At 50.4% G+C, this 14,536-nt stretch overlaps 1 long non-coding RNA gene across 2 annotated transcripts in view; it reads left to right on the top strand.

The window, feature by feature from the left end:
• The window catches only part of LOC135977718 (uncharacterized), an 85,769-nt gene extending 74,031 nt beyond the window's left edge, over nt 1-11,738 (top strand). For both annotated transcript variants that reach the window (XR_010595138.1, XR_010595137.1), the window contains 2 exons: nt 1,194-1,312; nt 11,430-11,738. This is a non-coding gene — a long non-coding RNA (uncharacterized LOC135977718). The remainder of the gene's footprint in view (nt 1-1,193; nt 1,313-11,429) is intronic.
• Nucleotides 11,739-14,536: the final 2,798 nt, after the last annotated feature.

The following is a 14,536-nucleotide window of genomic DNA, read 5'->3' as shown; positions in this document are numbered from 1 at the left end:
GCCTCTGATGTTTTACTGTCTAGCTAGCTTGCTTCCTAGAATGAAGACGAATTTTGTGGTGTGATCCACAGAGCGTAGCTCAAACCTTCAAAGTGTCAGGCCAGCAGCAGGACATGAGCACTTTAGGGTTTGGTTGGGTGTGGCAGTGATATCACAAAGGCTTTTTCAAGGACCTCAGCGTACTGGTCAAAGGTGTTAGGGAGGTGGTGACCTCAGAAAGAGATGCTGTCTTCAGCCAGGGAGGACAGGGGCTTACGACCAGGGAAACCTCAGAGACCCTTGTGGCTTTGCTTCAGCAAGTCTCCTTCTCGAAGTTTCTTTTTGAGGACTGAGAGAGTGTTAGGGTTGACGTATGTGAGTGCGAGCAGGAGCCTCTTTCGAGTTTTCTCCTTTCCTTTTACTGATTTTACTTGAAAATTAGAAGGTAAGAGCCTCCAAGAGGTTTTGGAACCTGCTCAGTCTGATCCATCTGGTGCCAGCTGAATTCTCGGCATGGAAAACAGTAGTTTAAGGTGGCAGAATTTTATTCCCTCCCTGGAATTTTGTCCCGTAGAATCACTGGGGACACTAGGGTTTGTCCGTTTCATTTTACCTTTTCCTCCATCCCTCCTTCCTTTCTCTTCATCTCTTACTTCTTTTGTCCTTTCTCTTGTTCCCCTCCCACCACCAGGAGTGGTGTGTGTGTTGCTGGGGGTGCTCTTCACCTCCCCTTGTGGGAAATTGATCCAAAACTGTCGGGTTCAAATAGTGCTTGGACTCCACTGACACTAGATGCTGCCATCCTGTGGCTTAGCATTAGTGTCTGGGATAACTTGGGGCAAGATCTCAACTTCCCCGCAACCCACTTCACTGCTGGCAGAATCCCTCCTGCCCCCCCTGCTAGGGCCGCCTCCCTGCGCAACCTGGGTTGGGGTGGAGAAGAGGGTTCTGATAACTTGAGCTGTGGTTTGGAGGTAGAACAGCTGTCAAGGGTACTGAGGGGGAGGTAGCAGGAGCTCACCCTACAAGGTGGTGGGTTGGCACTGGAGGTTACTAGAAAGGACAAGAAGACTCCATTCTGGGGTTCAGGAGGTGAATTCATCCCTCAGTGGTGGGCAGGTAGTCAGTTTAAATACTGCTGGTTCCAGGTGCCCTTAATTCCCCCTGATTCCTCGGGGCGTTTGAGTCTCTGACAGGTTCTCGTTCCTTTGCAGGAGGAGGACGTCACGGCCAAAGTGATGCACCCGCATCATCCGCCACTTGCGCCAGGTGCCTGAGACACTGCAGGGGCTGCGCCTCTGAGGCCTTCAGCAACTCCCGCTCCCTGCTGCAGGTACTGCTCTGTCTCCCTGTAAATGGCGAGCTAGTGGAAGGGGAAATGGAGCCCCCTGGCACTCACTAAAAGGGAAAGTGGTGGATTCTCCATCTCTTGATGTCATTGAATGAAGACTAGATGCCTTTCTGGAATGTGTGTGCCCAAAAAGTAACTATTGTACTATACAGGAGGCCTATGATATGCAGGGGCTTAGATGAGATGCTGTAAAGGTCTCTTGTGGCCATAAAGTCTACTAATTTTGGAAACACTGAGTGTAGTATTGGGAGCAGCGTCTGATGTTTTACTGTCTAGCCGGCTTGCTTCCTAGAATGAAGACGCATTGAGTGGGGTGATCCACAGAGAGTACCTGTGTCAAGGCTGTATCCCCACTTTGAAGTTTAGGGTACAAATGTAGGGGCCTGCATGAAAACTTCTAAGCTTAACCACCATCCCAAGGCTAATTTCCTCCCCTGGGTAGCCTTGAGAAACCTTTCACCAATTCCCTGGTGAATACAGATCCAAACCCCTTGGATCTTAAAACAAGGAGAAATAAACCATCCCCCCTCCTTCCTCCCACCAACTTCTGGTGAATACAGATCCAACCCCCTTGGATCTAAAAGAAGGAGAAATTAACCATTCCCCTCCTTCCTCCCACCAACTCCTGGTGAATCAAGATTCAAACTCCTTGGATCTTAAAACAAGGAAAAATCAATCAGGTTCTTAAAAATAAGGCTTTTAATTAAAGAAAAAGGTAAAAATCATCTCTGTAAAATCAGTATGGAAATTAACCTTACAGGGTAATCAAACTTAAAGAGCTCAGAGGACTCCCCTCTAGTCTTAGGTTCAAAGTACAGCAAACAAAGATAAACACTCTAGGAAAAGGTACATTTACAAGTTGAGAAAACAAAGGAAAACTAACACGCCTTGTTTGAAATAGGAGAGACTTGTTTAGAAAGATGTGGAGAACCTGGATTGATGTCTGGTCCCTCTCAGTCCCGAGGGCGAACACCCACACAAACAAAGAACACAAACAAAAGCCTTCCCCTCCCCAAGATTTGAAAGTATCTTGTCCCCTTATTGGTCCTTTAGGTCAGATGCCAGCCAGGTTACCTGAGCTTCTTAACCCTTTACAGGGAAAAGGATTTTGGAGTCTCTGGCCAGGAGGATTTTATAGTACTGTACACAGGACAGCTGTTACCCTTCCCTTTATAGTTATGACAACCTCAAACCTTCAAAGTGTCAGGCCAGCAGCAGGACATTAGCACTTCAGGGTTTGGTTGGGTGTGGCAGTGACATCACAAAGGCCTTTTGCAGGATGTCAGCTTATTGGTCAAATGTGTTAGGGAGGTGGTGACCTCAGAGAGAGATGCTGACATCAGCCTGGCAGGACAGGAGCACAGGGCCAGGGAAACCTCAGAGACCCGGTGGCTTTGCTTCAGCAAGTCTCCTTCTCGAGGTCTTTCTTTGAGGACTGAGAGAGTATTAGGGTTCACGTACGTGAGTGCGTGCAGGAGCCTCTTTCGAGTTTTCTCCTTTCCTTTTACTGATTTTACTAGAAAACAGACGTCCCTGTTTAGAAGGTAAGAGCCTCCAAGAGGTTTTGGCAGCTGCTCAGTCTGATCCACGTGGTGCCAGCTGAATTCTAGGCATGGAAAACAGTAGTTTAAGATGGCAGAATTTTATTCCATCCCTTGGATTTTGTGCCGTAGAATCACTGGGGACATTAGGGTTTGTCCTTTTTGTTTTACCTTTTCCTCCATCCCTCCTTCCTTTCTCTTCATCTCTTACTTCTTTTGTCCTTTCTCCTGTTCCCCTCCCACCACCAGGAGTGGTGTGTGTGTGTGTGTTGCTGGGGGTGCTCATCACCTCCCCTTGTGGGAAGTTCATCGAAAACTGTGGGGTTGAAATAGTGTTCGGACTCCACTGACACTAGATGCTGCCATCCTGTGGCTTGGCATTAGTGTCTGGGATGACTTGGGGCAAGATCTCAACTTCCCCGCAACCCACTTCACTGGGTTGCGGGGCCATCAGCAACTCCCGCTCCCTGCTGCAGGTACTGCTCTGGCTCACTGTAAATGGGGAGCTAGTGGAAGTGGAAATGGAGCCCCCTGGCACTCACTAAATGGGAAAGTGGTGGATTCTCCATCTCTTGATGTCATTGATTGAAGACTAGATGCCTTTCTGGAATGTGTGTGCCCAAAAAGTAACTATTGTACTATACAGGAAGCCCATGATATGCAGGGGGTTAGATGCGATGCTCTAAAGGTCTTTTCTGGCCATAAAGTCTACTAATTTTGGAAACACTGAGTGTAGCATTGAGAGCAGCCTCTGATGTTTTACCGTCTAGCCGGCTTGCTTCCTAGAATGAAGACGCATTGAGTGGGGTGATCTGTAGAGAGTAGCTCAAACCTTCAAAGTGTCTGTTCAGCAGCAGGTGATTAGCACTTCACGGGATGGGTGGGTGTGGCAGTGACATCACAAAGGCCTTTTGCAGGACCTCAGCCTATTGGTCAAAGGTGTTAGGGAGGTGGTGACCTCAGAGAGAGATGCTGACATCAGCCAGGCAGGACAGGCGCGCAGGACCAGGGAAACCTCAGAGACCCCTGTGGCTTTGCTTCAGCAAGTCTCCTTCTCGAGGTCTCTCTTTGAGGCCTAAGAGAATATTAGGGTTCACGTATTTGAGTGCGAGCAGGAGCCTCTTTCGAGTTTTCTCCTTTCCTTTTACTGATTTTACTAGAAAACAGATGTCCCAGTTTACAAGGTAAGAGCCTCCAAGAGGTTTTGGAACCTACTCAGTCTGATCCATCTGGTTGGGGAGGGCGTTGGGGGGACAAGGAGAAGGATAGGTCAGGGATTCTGAGGGGGCAGTTGGGGGGCAGGAAGTGGGTGGGGGTCAGATAGGGGGCAGGGCCAGGCTGTTTGGGGAGGCACAGCCTTCCCTACCCTAAAGCTCATTCAGCAGTTGGAGGCTTGCAGACAGCTATTTAACACAATGAGTCAAGCTGTTTTTTTTCCCTTAGGGCTACCATCCCTTTCACTTCTCAAATGGTGTCCCTAGCCTCTGTTTGTCAGAGGGTGGAGATGGATGGCAGGAGAGAGATCACTTGATCATTACGTGTTAGGTTCACTTCCTCTGGGGCACTTGGCATTGGCCACTGTCGGTAGACAGGATACTGGGCTGGACGGACCTTTGGTCTGACCCAGTACGGCCTTTCTTATGTTCTAATCTAAATGAACCCAAAGTTCTGGAGACAGATATGAGTCAAGGAAGCCAGCAGAGTATCAGAAACCTGGAAGAATCTCTGACTGGATGGGCTCAGGCGTTTGGTCACAAGCTGAGGTGGTTCAAAAGTTTTAGATTTTTTTTAAGCAGAATTTTTTATTGTTTCTTTAAACAATCAAACACAGCAAGCAGCAAATATTTGGCCACACATTTCTGAAACCCCAAACCATGTTCAGGTTTTGGCAGACTAATTTCAGCTTTTCAATTAAAAAAAAACCACAACAAATTTTGAAGGAAAGCAGACATTGTCCGTGATTTTTTCTGCTTTTTAAAAACCCCTAAGTTTTCGATCCAAAAAAAGTTTTGACGGAAAATATTTTCCCAACCCTTTTAGTGCCTTTTAGCACTAGCTGATGCTGAGAACCAGTGATACCTTGTAAAGGTGACTTGAAAAGAAGTTTTCTCAAAACTGAGTTTGTGCTGAGATGTGGAAGGTTTTTAAATGTTTATTTTTCCCAGGGCCACCCGGGGGGTGGGGGGAGGCAAATGGGGCAATTTGCCCCATGGCCACAGGGGTCCCCACGAGAATATAGTATTCTATAGTATTGCAACTTTTTTTTATGGAAGGGGCCCCCAAAATTGCTTTGCCCCAGGCCCCCTGAATCCTCTGGGCGGCCCTGAACTTACCTTGGTGTCTTGTGGCTCTGCTCCTCCCTGAAACAAGGAGAAAGTGAGCGATGAGAACTCCCCTGAACATAGACACTCTGAATAGTATGCACTTTCAGTCTATATTAGGAATTAATGAGATTTACAAAATTTGGGCAGGATCGCGGTACAAACAAACAAGCAGAAATGAATAGACAGTAAATAACCTGGGAGCTTCTACTCTAACACTCAAATAAAGTCCTTAAAAATATGTTTCAGTCAATCTCTATTCAGAGCCTTCTCAAATTTAAATAGTGGGAGTTGGGTACCGAAGTGTCCCTTGTTCCCATGAAAATCCTTCCCTTCAAAGCATCTCAAACTGACAACTCTGTTAACTTTGTGTCAGGTTTAATATTAGAAAAAACACACACTAGACGAATGTGTTATATAAATATTAAACCAAACCAAACCACTAAATATCTGAAATTTCAACTAAATTTCCAATCCTATCCTTCCCCCAGCTGGTACATTCCTGACCCCTAATATGAACACGTATGGGTATGTTATAAATATTACAAGTCAAGAACATTCTCACAGTATGTAACACACACAGCTGCTTTCGACAGAACCCCCAACCTCAACACCTAACAAGAGGCAAGATAAATAAAAATCAGATAAACTGTATGGGTTTTATCTTGACCTGCATTCTGATTACCAAGAATCTTCACTCCCCAGGAATGAAGATTATTTAGATAGAATCAATAATACAGAATACGCCATATAAAGCAATTCAGAATCACCATTTACCCTGACTCAATACTTTAAGGAGAAGAACACTCTGATGGCTTGGATACCATCTGCCAAGACATTGTATCTTATCGGATTCAGTGTTGTTGAAAGCTATGACACTGATAGAAATAGAGCAGACATTTGTCTGACACTTCATCGAGAGGCCTTCGGGAGCCACTGAAGGAAGATCAGTCAATAGGCAGACAAATGTAACTGGGGCCGAGCTGTGCACCCAGCAGGCCAAACATGGTTCCCCACACACCTGGAAATGTGAGTTACGGGGAGGCAATGCGGGGTAATCACGATGGACAAGGAAGCTTTCCTCACCAAGTGAATGATGGACATCGTACTGGAAAAGGGGGAGGGAGGGATGCTGATGCTCTGTGTAATTCAAAACTGAGTAGGCTAATGTACATTCATGCCTGGCAATAACTGAGGGAACATTGTTAGGGGGCTTATTCCTTCACCCTCTCACTTCCCTGGTCCTTCTCGCATGAACAGAGAGTAACAATACCCAAAGTCCGAAGGTGCAAACAATTCGATGAACTTCCAGGAAGCATGATTCCAGTTTCCTTCTCAATCCAAGATACGCAACTTCAGCTACGTGAATAGCATAGCTGAAGTCGAAGTATCTTGGATCGAATTACCTGGGGTCCAGACAGCACGGGATCGGTGGCCGTCGCTCCCCCGTCAACTGCACTACCGCCGCTCACTCTGGTGGAGTTCCGGAGTCGACGGTGTGCACGTTCGGGGATCGATATATCGATCCCAGATAAATCGATTGCTACCCGCCGATACGGCGCGTAGTGAAGACGTACCCTAGTGTCCCCCTTCCCAGCTCTGACACCACAGAGCCTTGCCTGTGTCCCTGTTCCTGTTCCCATTCCCTGTTCCCATTCCTGCCCTTAGCAAAACATGATCCCAATTCCCCCACCCACAGTCTCTGTTCCCATTCCCCCCTACTTCCTGATTGACTGCAGACTATATAGTAAAACTTGAGTTCTGCTTAGCTAGGGTTACCATATTTCAGCAAGCAAAACAGAGGACGGGAGGAGCCCCGCCCCTGCCCCTCCCACCCCCCACCCCCCAGAACCCTCAACCCTCCCCCCGTTCCTTGTCCCCTGACTGCCCCCTCCTGGGACCCCTGCCCCTAACTGCCCCCCAGGACTCCACCCCCTATCTAAGCCTCCCTGCCTCTTGTCCCCTGACTGCCCCAACCCTTATCCACACCCCCACCCCCAGACAGACCCCTGGGACTCCCACGCCCCATCCAACCACTCCCCACCCCCTGACAGCCCCCCCCCAGAACTCCCAACCCATCTAAACCCCTCTGCTCCCTGTCCCCTGACTGCTCCGATCCCTCTCCCCACTCCTGCTCCCTGACAGCTCCCCCCCAGAACTCCCAACCCCCCACCCCTCCCGCTCCTTGTCCCCTGACTGCCCCCTCCTGGGACCCCTGCTCCTAACTGCCCTCCAGAACCCCACCTCCTACCTAAGCCTCCCTGTTCCTTATCCCCTAACTGCTCCTTCCTAAGACCCCCCCCCAACTGCCCCCCAGGACCCTACCCCCTACCTGTACCCTGACTGCCCAAAACTTTCTCCACTCCCCCCAAAAAGCCCCCCCCGAACTCCCGACCCCCCCCCCCGTTTCTTGACTGCCCCCTCCAGAACCTCCCTGCCCCTTCTCCTGCCCCCCTGGCCCCCTTACCCTGCTGCTCAGAACAGGGTGTTGGGCTCTGCGCGAGCCGGAGATGTGGCTGCGCTCCCCAGCACAACACACAACACGGTCCCTGGCCCTGCACAGTGCTGCTGGAGCCGGGCGCGGGGCTGCCGGGGAGGAGCTGCCGGCTCAGAATGCAGGGAGGGAGGGAGGAGGAGGAGCTCTTCTACAGCTGCTCCGGAGTCCAGCCCGTGACTTTCCTGCAGCCCTCCCAGCCGCTCGCTCTGCTCTGCCGGGGGGGGAGAGGGGGGGGGGAAATCCCGGACATTTTGAGTGATTTACAAATTCCCCCCGGACGCTATTTTTAGCACAAAAAGGAGGACATGTCCGGGTAAATCCGGACGAATGGTAACCCTAGCCGACCCAGGCTGGAGACGCGCCTCCTCCCCCCACACCCTCCTTACCTGCTTCAGGCTTCCCGTGAATCAAATATTCGTGGGAAGCAGGGGAGGGGGCGGAGTTGGGGCGGGGACTTTGGGGAAGGGGCAGAGTTGGGGCGGGGGGGCATGGGCGGGGCCCCGTGGAGTGTCCTCCTTTTGGAGGCTCAAAATATGGTAACCCTAGGGTCGGCCCGCCCAGCACTGCCAGTCCCCGGCCCGGCCCCCAGCCGAGCACCTCCGGCCCGCCCAGCACTGCCGGCCCCCGGCCGAGCACCTCCGGCCCGCCCAGCACTGCCGGCCCCCGGCCGAGCACCCCCGGCCCAGCCTCGCCGACCGCCGTCCCCCGAGCCCCCGGCCCGGCCGACCTCCGTCCCCCAAGCCCCCGGCCCGGCCTGGCCGACCTCCGTCCCCCGAGCCGCCGGCCCCCGAGCCCCCGGCCCGGCACCGCTGGCTCCCGAGCCCCCGGCCCGGCACCGCTGACCGCCGGCCGCCGGCCCGCATGTCCCGATTTTCCCGGACATGTCCGGCTTTTGGGAATTTCCCCCCGGACGGGGATTTGGAGCCCAAAAAGCCGGACATGTCCGGGAAAATCCAGACGTATGGTAACCCTACTCTATGCACGGTAAGAGAAGGGACAAAGGAAGCAGCCATTAAACAGAAGACTAGATCCTGGATGAAATTTGGCCAGTAAGACTGTTGAGAGCTTTGCTTTGAATGTAACACAATTTGTTAAGTTAGGCGCCAATTGTGTTTTATCGTCATTTTTCTTCTAACCATTTTGGACGTTTATGCCTCCTTACTTGTATTCACTTAAAATCACTCTCTTTGTAGTTAATAAACTTGTTTAATTGTTATATCTAATCGAGTGTGATTAAATTGAAGTGTCTGGGAAACTCAATTTGGTGTAACAAATTGTGCATATTATTTCTTTTAAAGAAATATGGACTTTTTATGAATTTGTCTTGTGCAGAGAGGGCTTGGCATTACAGGACAGATATTGCTGGGGGAACACCCTGAAATATAACCAAGGTGTGGCTGGCTGGTAGGATTGCCAAATTTCTAATCACACAAAACAGAACACCTCTGCCCTGTCCTCTCTCTTCTTCGAGGCCCCGCCTATGCCCTGCTCCTTCTCCGAGGCCCCGCCTCTGCTTGCTTCATGCCCCTCTCCAATCGTTGCTCACTCTTCTTCACCCTCATTCACTTTCACCGGGCTGGGGCAGAGGATTGGAGGGGGAGGCGAGGACTCTGGCCTGGGGGGTGCAGGCTCTGGGGTGGGGCCAGGGATGAGGGGTGCGGGGTTCCAGCTGCAGTTACTGCAGCTGCGAGGAAGCAGCTGCCAAGACCCTGCAGCCTCTGGGCACATGGGTGGTCCTGCAGCTCTACACATTGGTCACTGTACCCTCTACACATTGGAGCACTTAGGGGCCACAGGGACTTAGTGGCCACTTCTAGGAGCCACGTGGCGGTGGGGCAGGCAAGGAGCCTGCCTTAGTCCCAAGCCCCTGCTGCACCGCCGACTGGACTTTTAACAGTCCACCAGAGCCACCAGGGGCCCTTTTCGACCAGGCGTTCTGGTGGAAAACTGGATGCCTGGCAACCCTACTGGCTGGCTGCTGCACACACACAGACGTAGCTGGGAGGGACTTGCATGCTGGAGGCTGTTTGTGAGCAGTCCTGACTGGTGCGTACAGCAGCAAAGCAGTGAAAAGGGAACCCCAGGTTAGGGGGAAAGGGTGACACAGCTACGCACTAGTCTAGATTGTCCCCTGGGTATGTCACACCTGCCTTCTGCAGGGTTTTGTGACTCACAGTCTAAGGCGTCAGTCTCTCCCCCATTTGTTGTGCAGGAGCTCAGGCGCCTAACTCAGGCTTTGTGAATCCCAGTGATTTTTCTAGGTGCCTAGAAGTGAAGTGTTGTGACGCTCAGCATCACTGTGCCTAACTCCTGTTGTGTATTCAGACCGTCGGGCCAACGTCCCTTTGTGGAGCTGGGCCTAATCTCATTTTGTAATGGCAACACAATATCATAATCTTGTGCTTAGAGTTTAGACATGGAGCCCTGGGTGAACTTGATTTTCTCTGTGAACTGCTGCATGTGAATCAGATTAAAGCAAAGTGGCAGCACATCACAAGTCAAATCAGCTTTAAGGAAACCCACGAAACCAAAAGAAGGGGTTACTCTCCTGTGCAGTAACTGTAGTTCTTCTAGAGGGTGTGTCCCTAGGGGTGCACCACACTGGGCCTGCGTGTGCCCCTTGTGCCCTGCATCTAGGCCAGTGGCTCTCAAACTTTTGTACTGGTGACCCCTTTCACATAGCAAGCTTCTGAGTGCGACCCCCTCCCCTATAAATTAAAATTTATTTTTTTTAAATTAACCATTATAAATGCTGGAGGCAAACCGGGATTTGGGGTGGAGGTTGACAGCTCACGACCTCCCATGTAATAACCTCGCGACTCCCTGAGGGGTCCTGACCCCAGTTTGAGAACCCCTGGTCTAGGCCATATCAGGCTGCATGGCCAAACAGTCCGCTGAGTTTCTTCTGCACCACCAAGTCTGAGCAGAAACTCTGAAGCAGAGGGGAGGCGGACGGGTAGTGGGGCATCCAGAGGGGGACACATCTCAAAGAACTACAGTTACTACACAGGGGGAGTAACCCCTTTTTCTTCTTCAAGTCCTATCCCTACTACCGCTCAGGGTGATTTCTGAGCAGTATCCCCAGTAGGAGGAAGAAGCTTTGGAATGGAGTCCAGAACAGAAGAGAAAATTGCGTTGCTGACTGCAGCATCAGACCTGGAGACATCGACTAATGCATAGTGTCTAGCGAAAATATCTACTGAAGACCACATATCGGTCCTGCAGCTGTCTGAAATGGGCACATTTTAAAGTAGATCTATAGATGTAGACTGTGATCTGGTTGAATGTGCCAAAATACTGATAGGGAGTGTAATGGCGACAGCTTGGTATCAAGTTGTGATTCAAAAGTCTCTGGATGGAAATGACAAATCCCTTAAATCTATCTGCAATCAAAATGAATAGTCTATTGGATTTGTGAAATGGTTTAGTTCTGTCGAGGTAGAAGGCTTCTGCCCTCCTGACATCTGGAGTGTGGAGAACTGTCTCCTGGTGGGAAGTATGTGGTTTTGGGAAGAAAACTGGCAGCTATATGGTCTGATTCAGGTGAAAATTGGAAGTCACGTTAGGGAGAAAGCTGGGATGCAGTCGGAAGGAGACCTTCTCCTTGTGAAACATTGAAAGGGGGTGTGGGGAGGGGCTGCCATGAATGCACCAATCTCGCTGACTCTGTGAGCTGAGGTATAAGTATGAAAGGGATTTTTGAGCCATTGGTGATCCACTGAATCTCTGTTTGTTTGCAGGAGTGTAGATGCCCAAAGTGCATAATATGGTCCTGGAATCTTTAAGGGGATTTAATGACTTGTCAGTGTTCTCTGCAAACAACTTTCATCTGCCAAATTGAAGAGCCTCAACTGTATTCTGAATTTCCCTGGGGAAGCCAGACAATATCAGCCAGGAAGCCCGGCACAGAACTGCCGCCACAGAGATGCAGTGTCTGTATCATCAAGAGCTGCCTGCAAAGACATTCTTGCCAACAACTGACCCTCAGCAACAATTGCCTGGAATTGTTCTCTTTGATCCGAGTGAAGGCATTCAATAAATGACTCAAATTATGTATAGTTGGTAAAGTATTTGGCCATAAATGCTGGGTAATTTGCATAGAGGAATTGCAGCATAGCTGATGAATAGGCCTTCCAGCCTAGTGGGGTCCAGATGCTTTTGGTCTCTGTCATATGGGGTGGATTTGTAATGGTGTTCACCACATCAACAAAGAGAGGTTGGAAAACAGCAATTCAGAGTCCTTGGAGGGGACATAGTATTATTTGTTAGCCCTCCTACAAGTGGGTGTCACCGTAGCTGGGATTTGCCAGATGGTTCTAGTGGGTTCCCATAGAGCCTCATTAATGGGAAAGGTGACTCCTGATGGCGTCACAGAGTGCAGAATATCCAGCAGCTTGTGTTGGAGTTCTCCAAGTTCTTCCAGTGGTATCTGCAGATTCTGGCACTGGCTTAATGTGGTCCTGGAACTGGCAAAAATCATGAACTAGCAGAAAGGCATCAGGGCCTCATCTGGGAAGGAGGTCTGAGATGTGGCTTCTTTGTCTGCCCTGGACTGCTGTTCCTGAAATGTTTCCTCTTGCTGCTGGGGAGGGGAAGTTTGGGTCTCCCTGTCATCCCAATGGGATGGGGCTGGGACCTAGAGAACTGCTGACAATAGGCAGTATAGGGATTCCAATATGTCCCTTGAGGCCATTACTGGGAAGGGGGTAGCATCCGGAGCTGCTCCCACCAGGATCGATGAGGTCCCAAAACATCTCCCCTGCCCCTTCGGGAAAGGGGTGTGTGTGTGTGAGGATGCTTTGGAGAACCTTGCACAAAAAGAGAGGAGGTAGACGGAAGGTCATCTGGAGCAGCTCCCAGAGAATGGGACTGGCGGGACAATGGCACCGGGGAGGCAAAGGGATCTGGAGATGGGGGATTCTCGATACCGAAAGGTGCTCTGTGGCTGCTACCAACAGAGACTGAGGTTCAGCACTCATCACCAATTCCTTTTGTAGTCTGACGTCCTGAGGTACCGAGAGCTTTTGTGGTACCGAGAGGTGTCTGTCCTTTTCTGATGGCAATGGAGTCCTGGGGTGCCACGGGGCTGGTGCAGATGAGGTTGAAGGCTTTCATGGTACCTCAGCAGTTGGTAAGGATATTGAGAGTGGAGTCTGAGATGACAGTACTGCTCCTTCTTGTTTGGTGCTACCAGGGTCTTCCCAGAGCTCTGGTTGGACTTAGAATCGTGGCATTTTCCCATGTCCACCATATTGGAGGAGCCTCTTCCACCTTGAGGAAAACCTCTCAGAGGCTGTAGATCTGGCTGGAGTGAATTCTTTTTGTGGAGGAACCCCTGGGAAGGGCACTAGATTTGCTCTTCTGGGAGACTTCAGAGGAAGGCTCTGAGAATTTCTCCTTCCCAGAAGAATGCTGAGCTGAGGTGGAAGGGCCCTATTTGCCCCTGGTAACTGACGTCCAGGGGTTTCCTGACCTGACTCAGGAGCAGGCTGGAGGGAATTCTCCATCATAAGGTGTCAAAGTTTGACTGCCTGGTTCTTCCCAGCCCTATAGTTCAGGCCTAGGCATACATTGCACTTCTGCAGCATGTATGATTCACCCAGGCATCTTTACAAGAGAGGCAGCATTTGAGCTGAATGAAGCGGACATGCCCCTTACAGGGGAGTCTGTGATGGATCCCGCACTTTCTCTTCTTGTGAGGGTGTTCAGGGCGCCATTTCTCACCCCGATCTGGGGTATTAACTGTCCCACTAGTATCCCAGAAAAGGGAGTGGAGAGGGAGGGACCCCAGCCCGACCTCTACTCCGGGTCCCAGCCCAGGGGCCCTTGGTATAGTGGCAAACCACTTGAACTAGTGATTCCTTCCCCTGGGCTACTTTCCTCTCTGGCCCTTCAGCTTGTGGAGCTTCCTGCCCTCTCTCTGCTTGGGCTAAGTTTCTCCCAACCCCTTGTGTCTGTGGAGTTCCTCTGCTCGGTACAAGCTGGGTTTCCCTTTACCAAGGGTCTTGGGCTTCTGGCCCGCCACTGCACTTTTCCAAACTCTCCTCTGCTTCCCTCCAAACTGCTCTCCTTCAAACTGCTCTCTGCTCCAACAACAAAGCACTCTGCTTCAGTTCCTCCAACTGTCTGATTGAAGCAGGGGGGTTTTTATCAGGTGACTGGCTTCAGGTGCTCTAATTGGTCTAATTGGCTTCAGGTGCACTAATTAAACTGTAGCAGCGTCTCTTCCCTCTACAGGAAATATGGTTCTCAACATCCTGGGGCTTCCATATAGCCCATCTATCACTCTCCTGCTGCCATCTGGCCATGCTGTATCACAATATATATACCTTTATTTTCTATCAAATGGAGAACAAATACCTAACAAACTGACTAATAAAAAGATACAAGCTACTGTGGTAGATCAGAAGCAGATATACTTGGGGGATGGTTTGCACGCGCAACCTGATATTGCCTTGTCAAGGCTGATTCCCCATTCCGGCACTTTGAGTGCAGAGGGTGGGGGCCCGCAAGGATTTTAAAAGTTAATACTGGCCACTCCAGGCTTCTAAACTCCCAAGGTTACAGTTTCTCTCTGACCTTGGCTTGGTAAACACTGCCATCAACCAAATGCAAAACCCTTTTTGGAACCCAAGAAGACACCCTTGGGAATTCCTTCTGGTGAGGTACCCTCAAGCCCTTTCACCTCCGCCCCCTTTGGGGAAGAGCTGAGAAAGAAAACAAAGGAAATTAGCTGTTGCCACCAGTTAATTAAACATGTGCACAAATCTCTTAGGACACCAAAAATCCAATCATGTGCTATACAACAGCGCTTCTGGGATTATCCGTTTCAGTCTAACATCTCTTT

This window comes from Chrysemys picta, unplaced genomic scaffold, assembly GCF_011386835.1.
Source record: "Chrysemys picta bellii isolate R12L10 unplaced genomic scaffold, ASM1138683v2 scaf18, whole genome shotgun sequence".
Taxonomy (NCBI): domain Eukaryota; kingdom Metazoa; phylum Chordata; order Testudines; family Emydidae; genus Chrysemys; species Chrysemys picta.
This window is presented reverse-complemented; position numbering and strand designations above follow the sequence as displayed.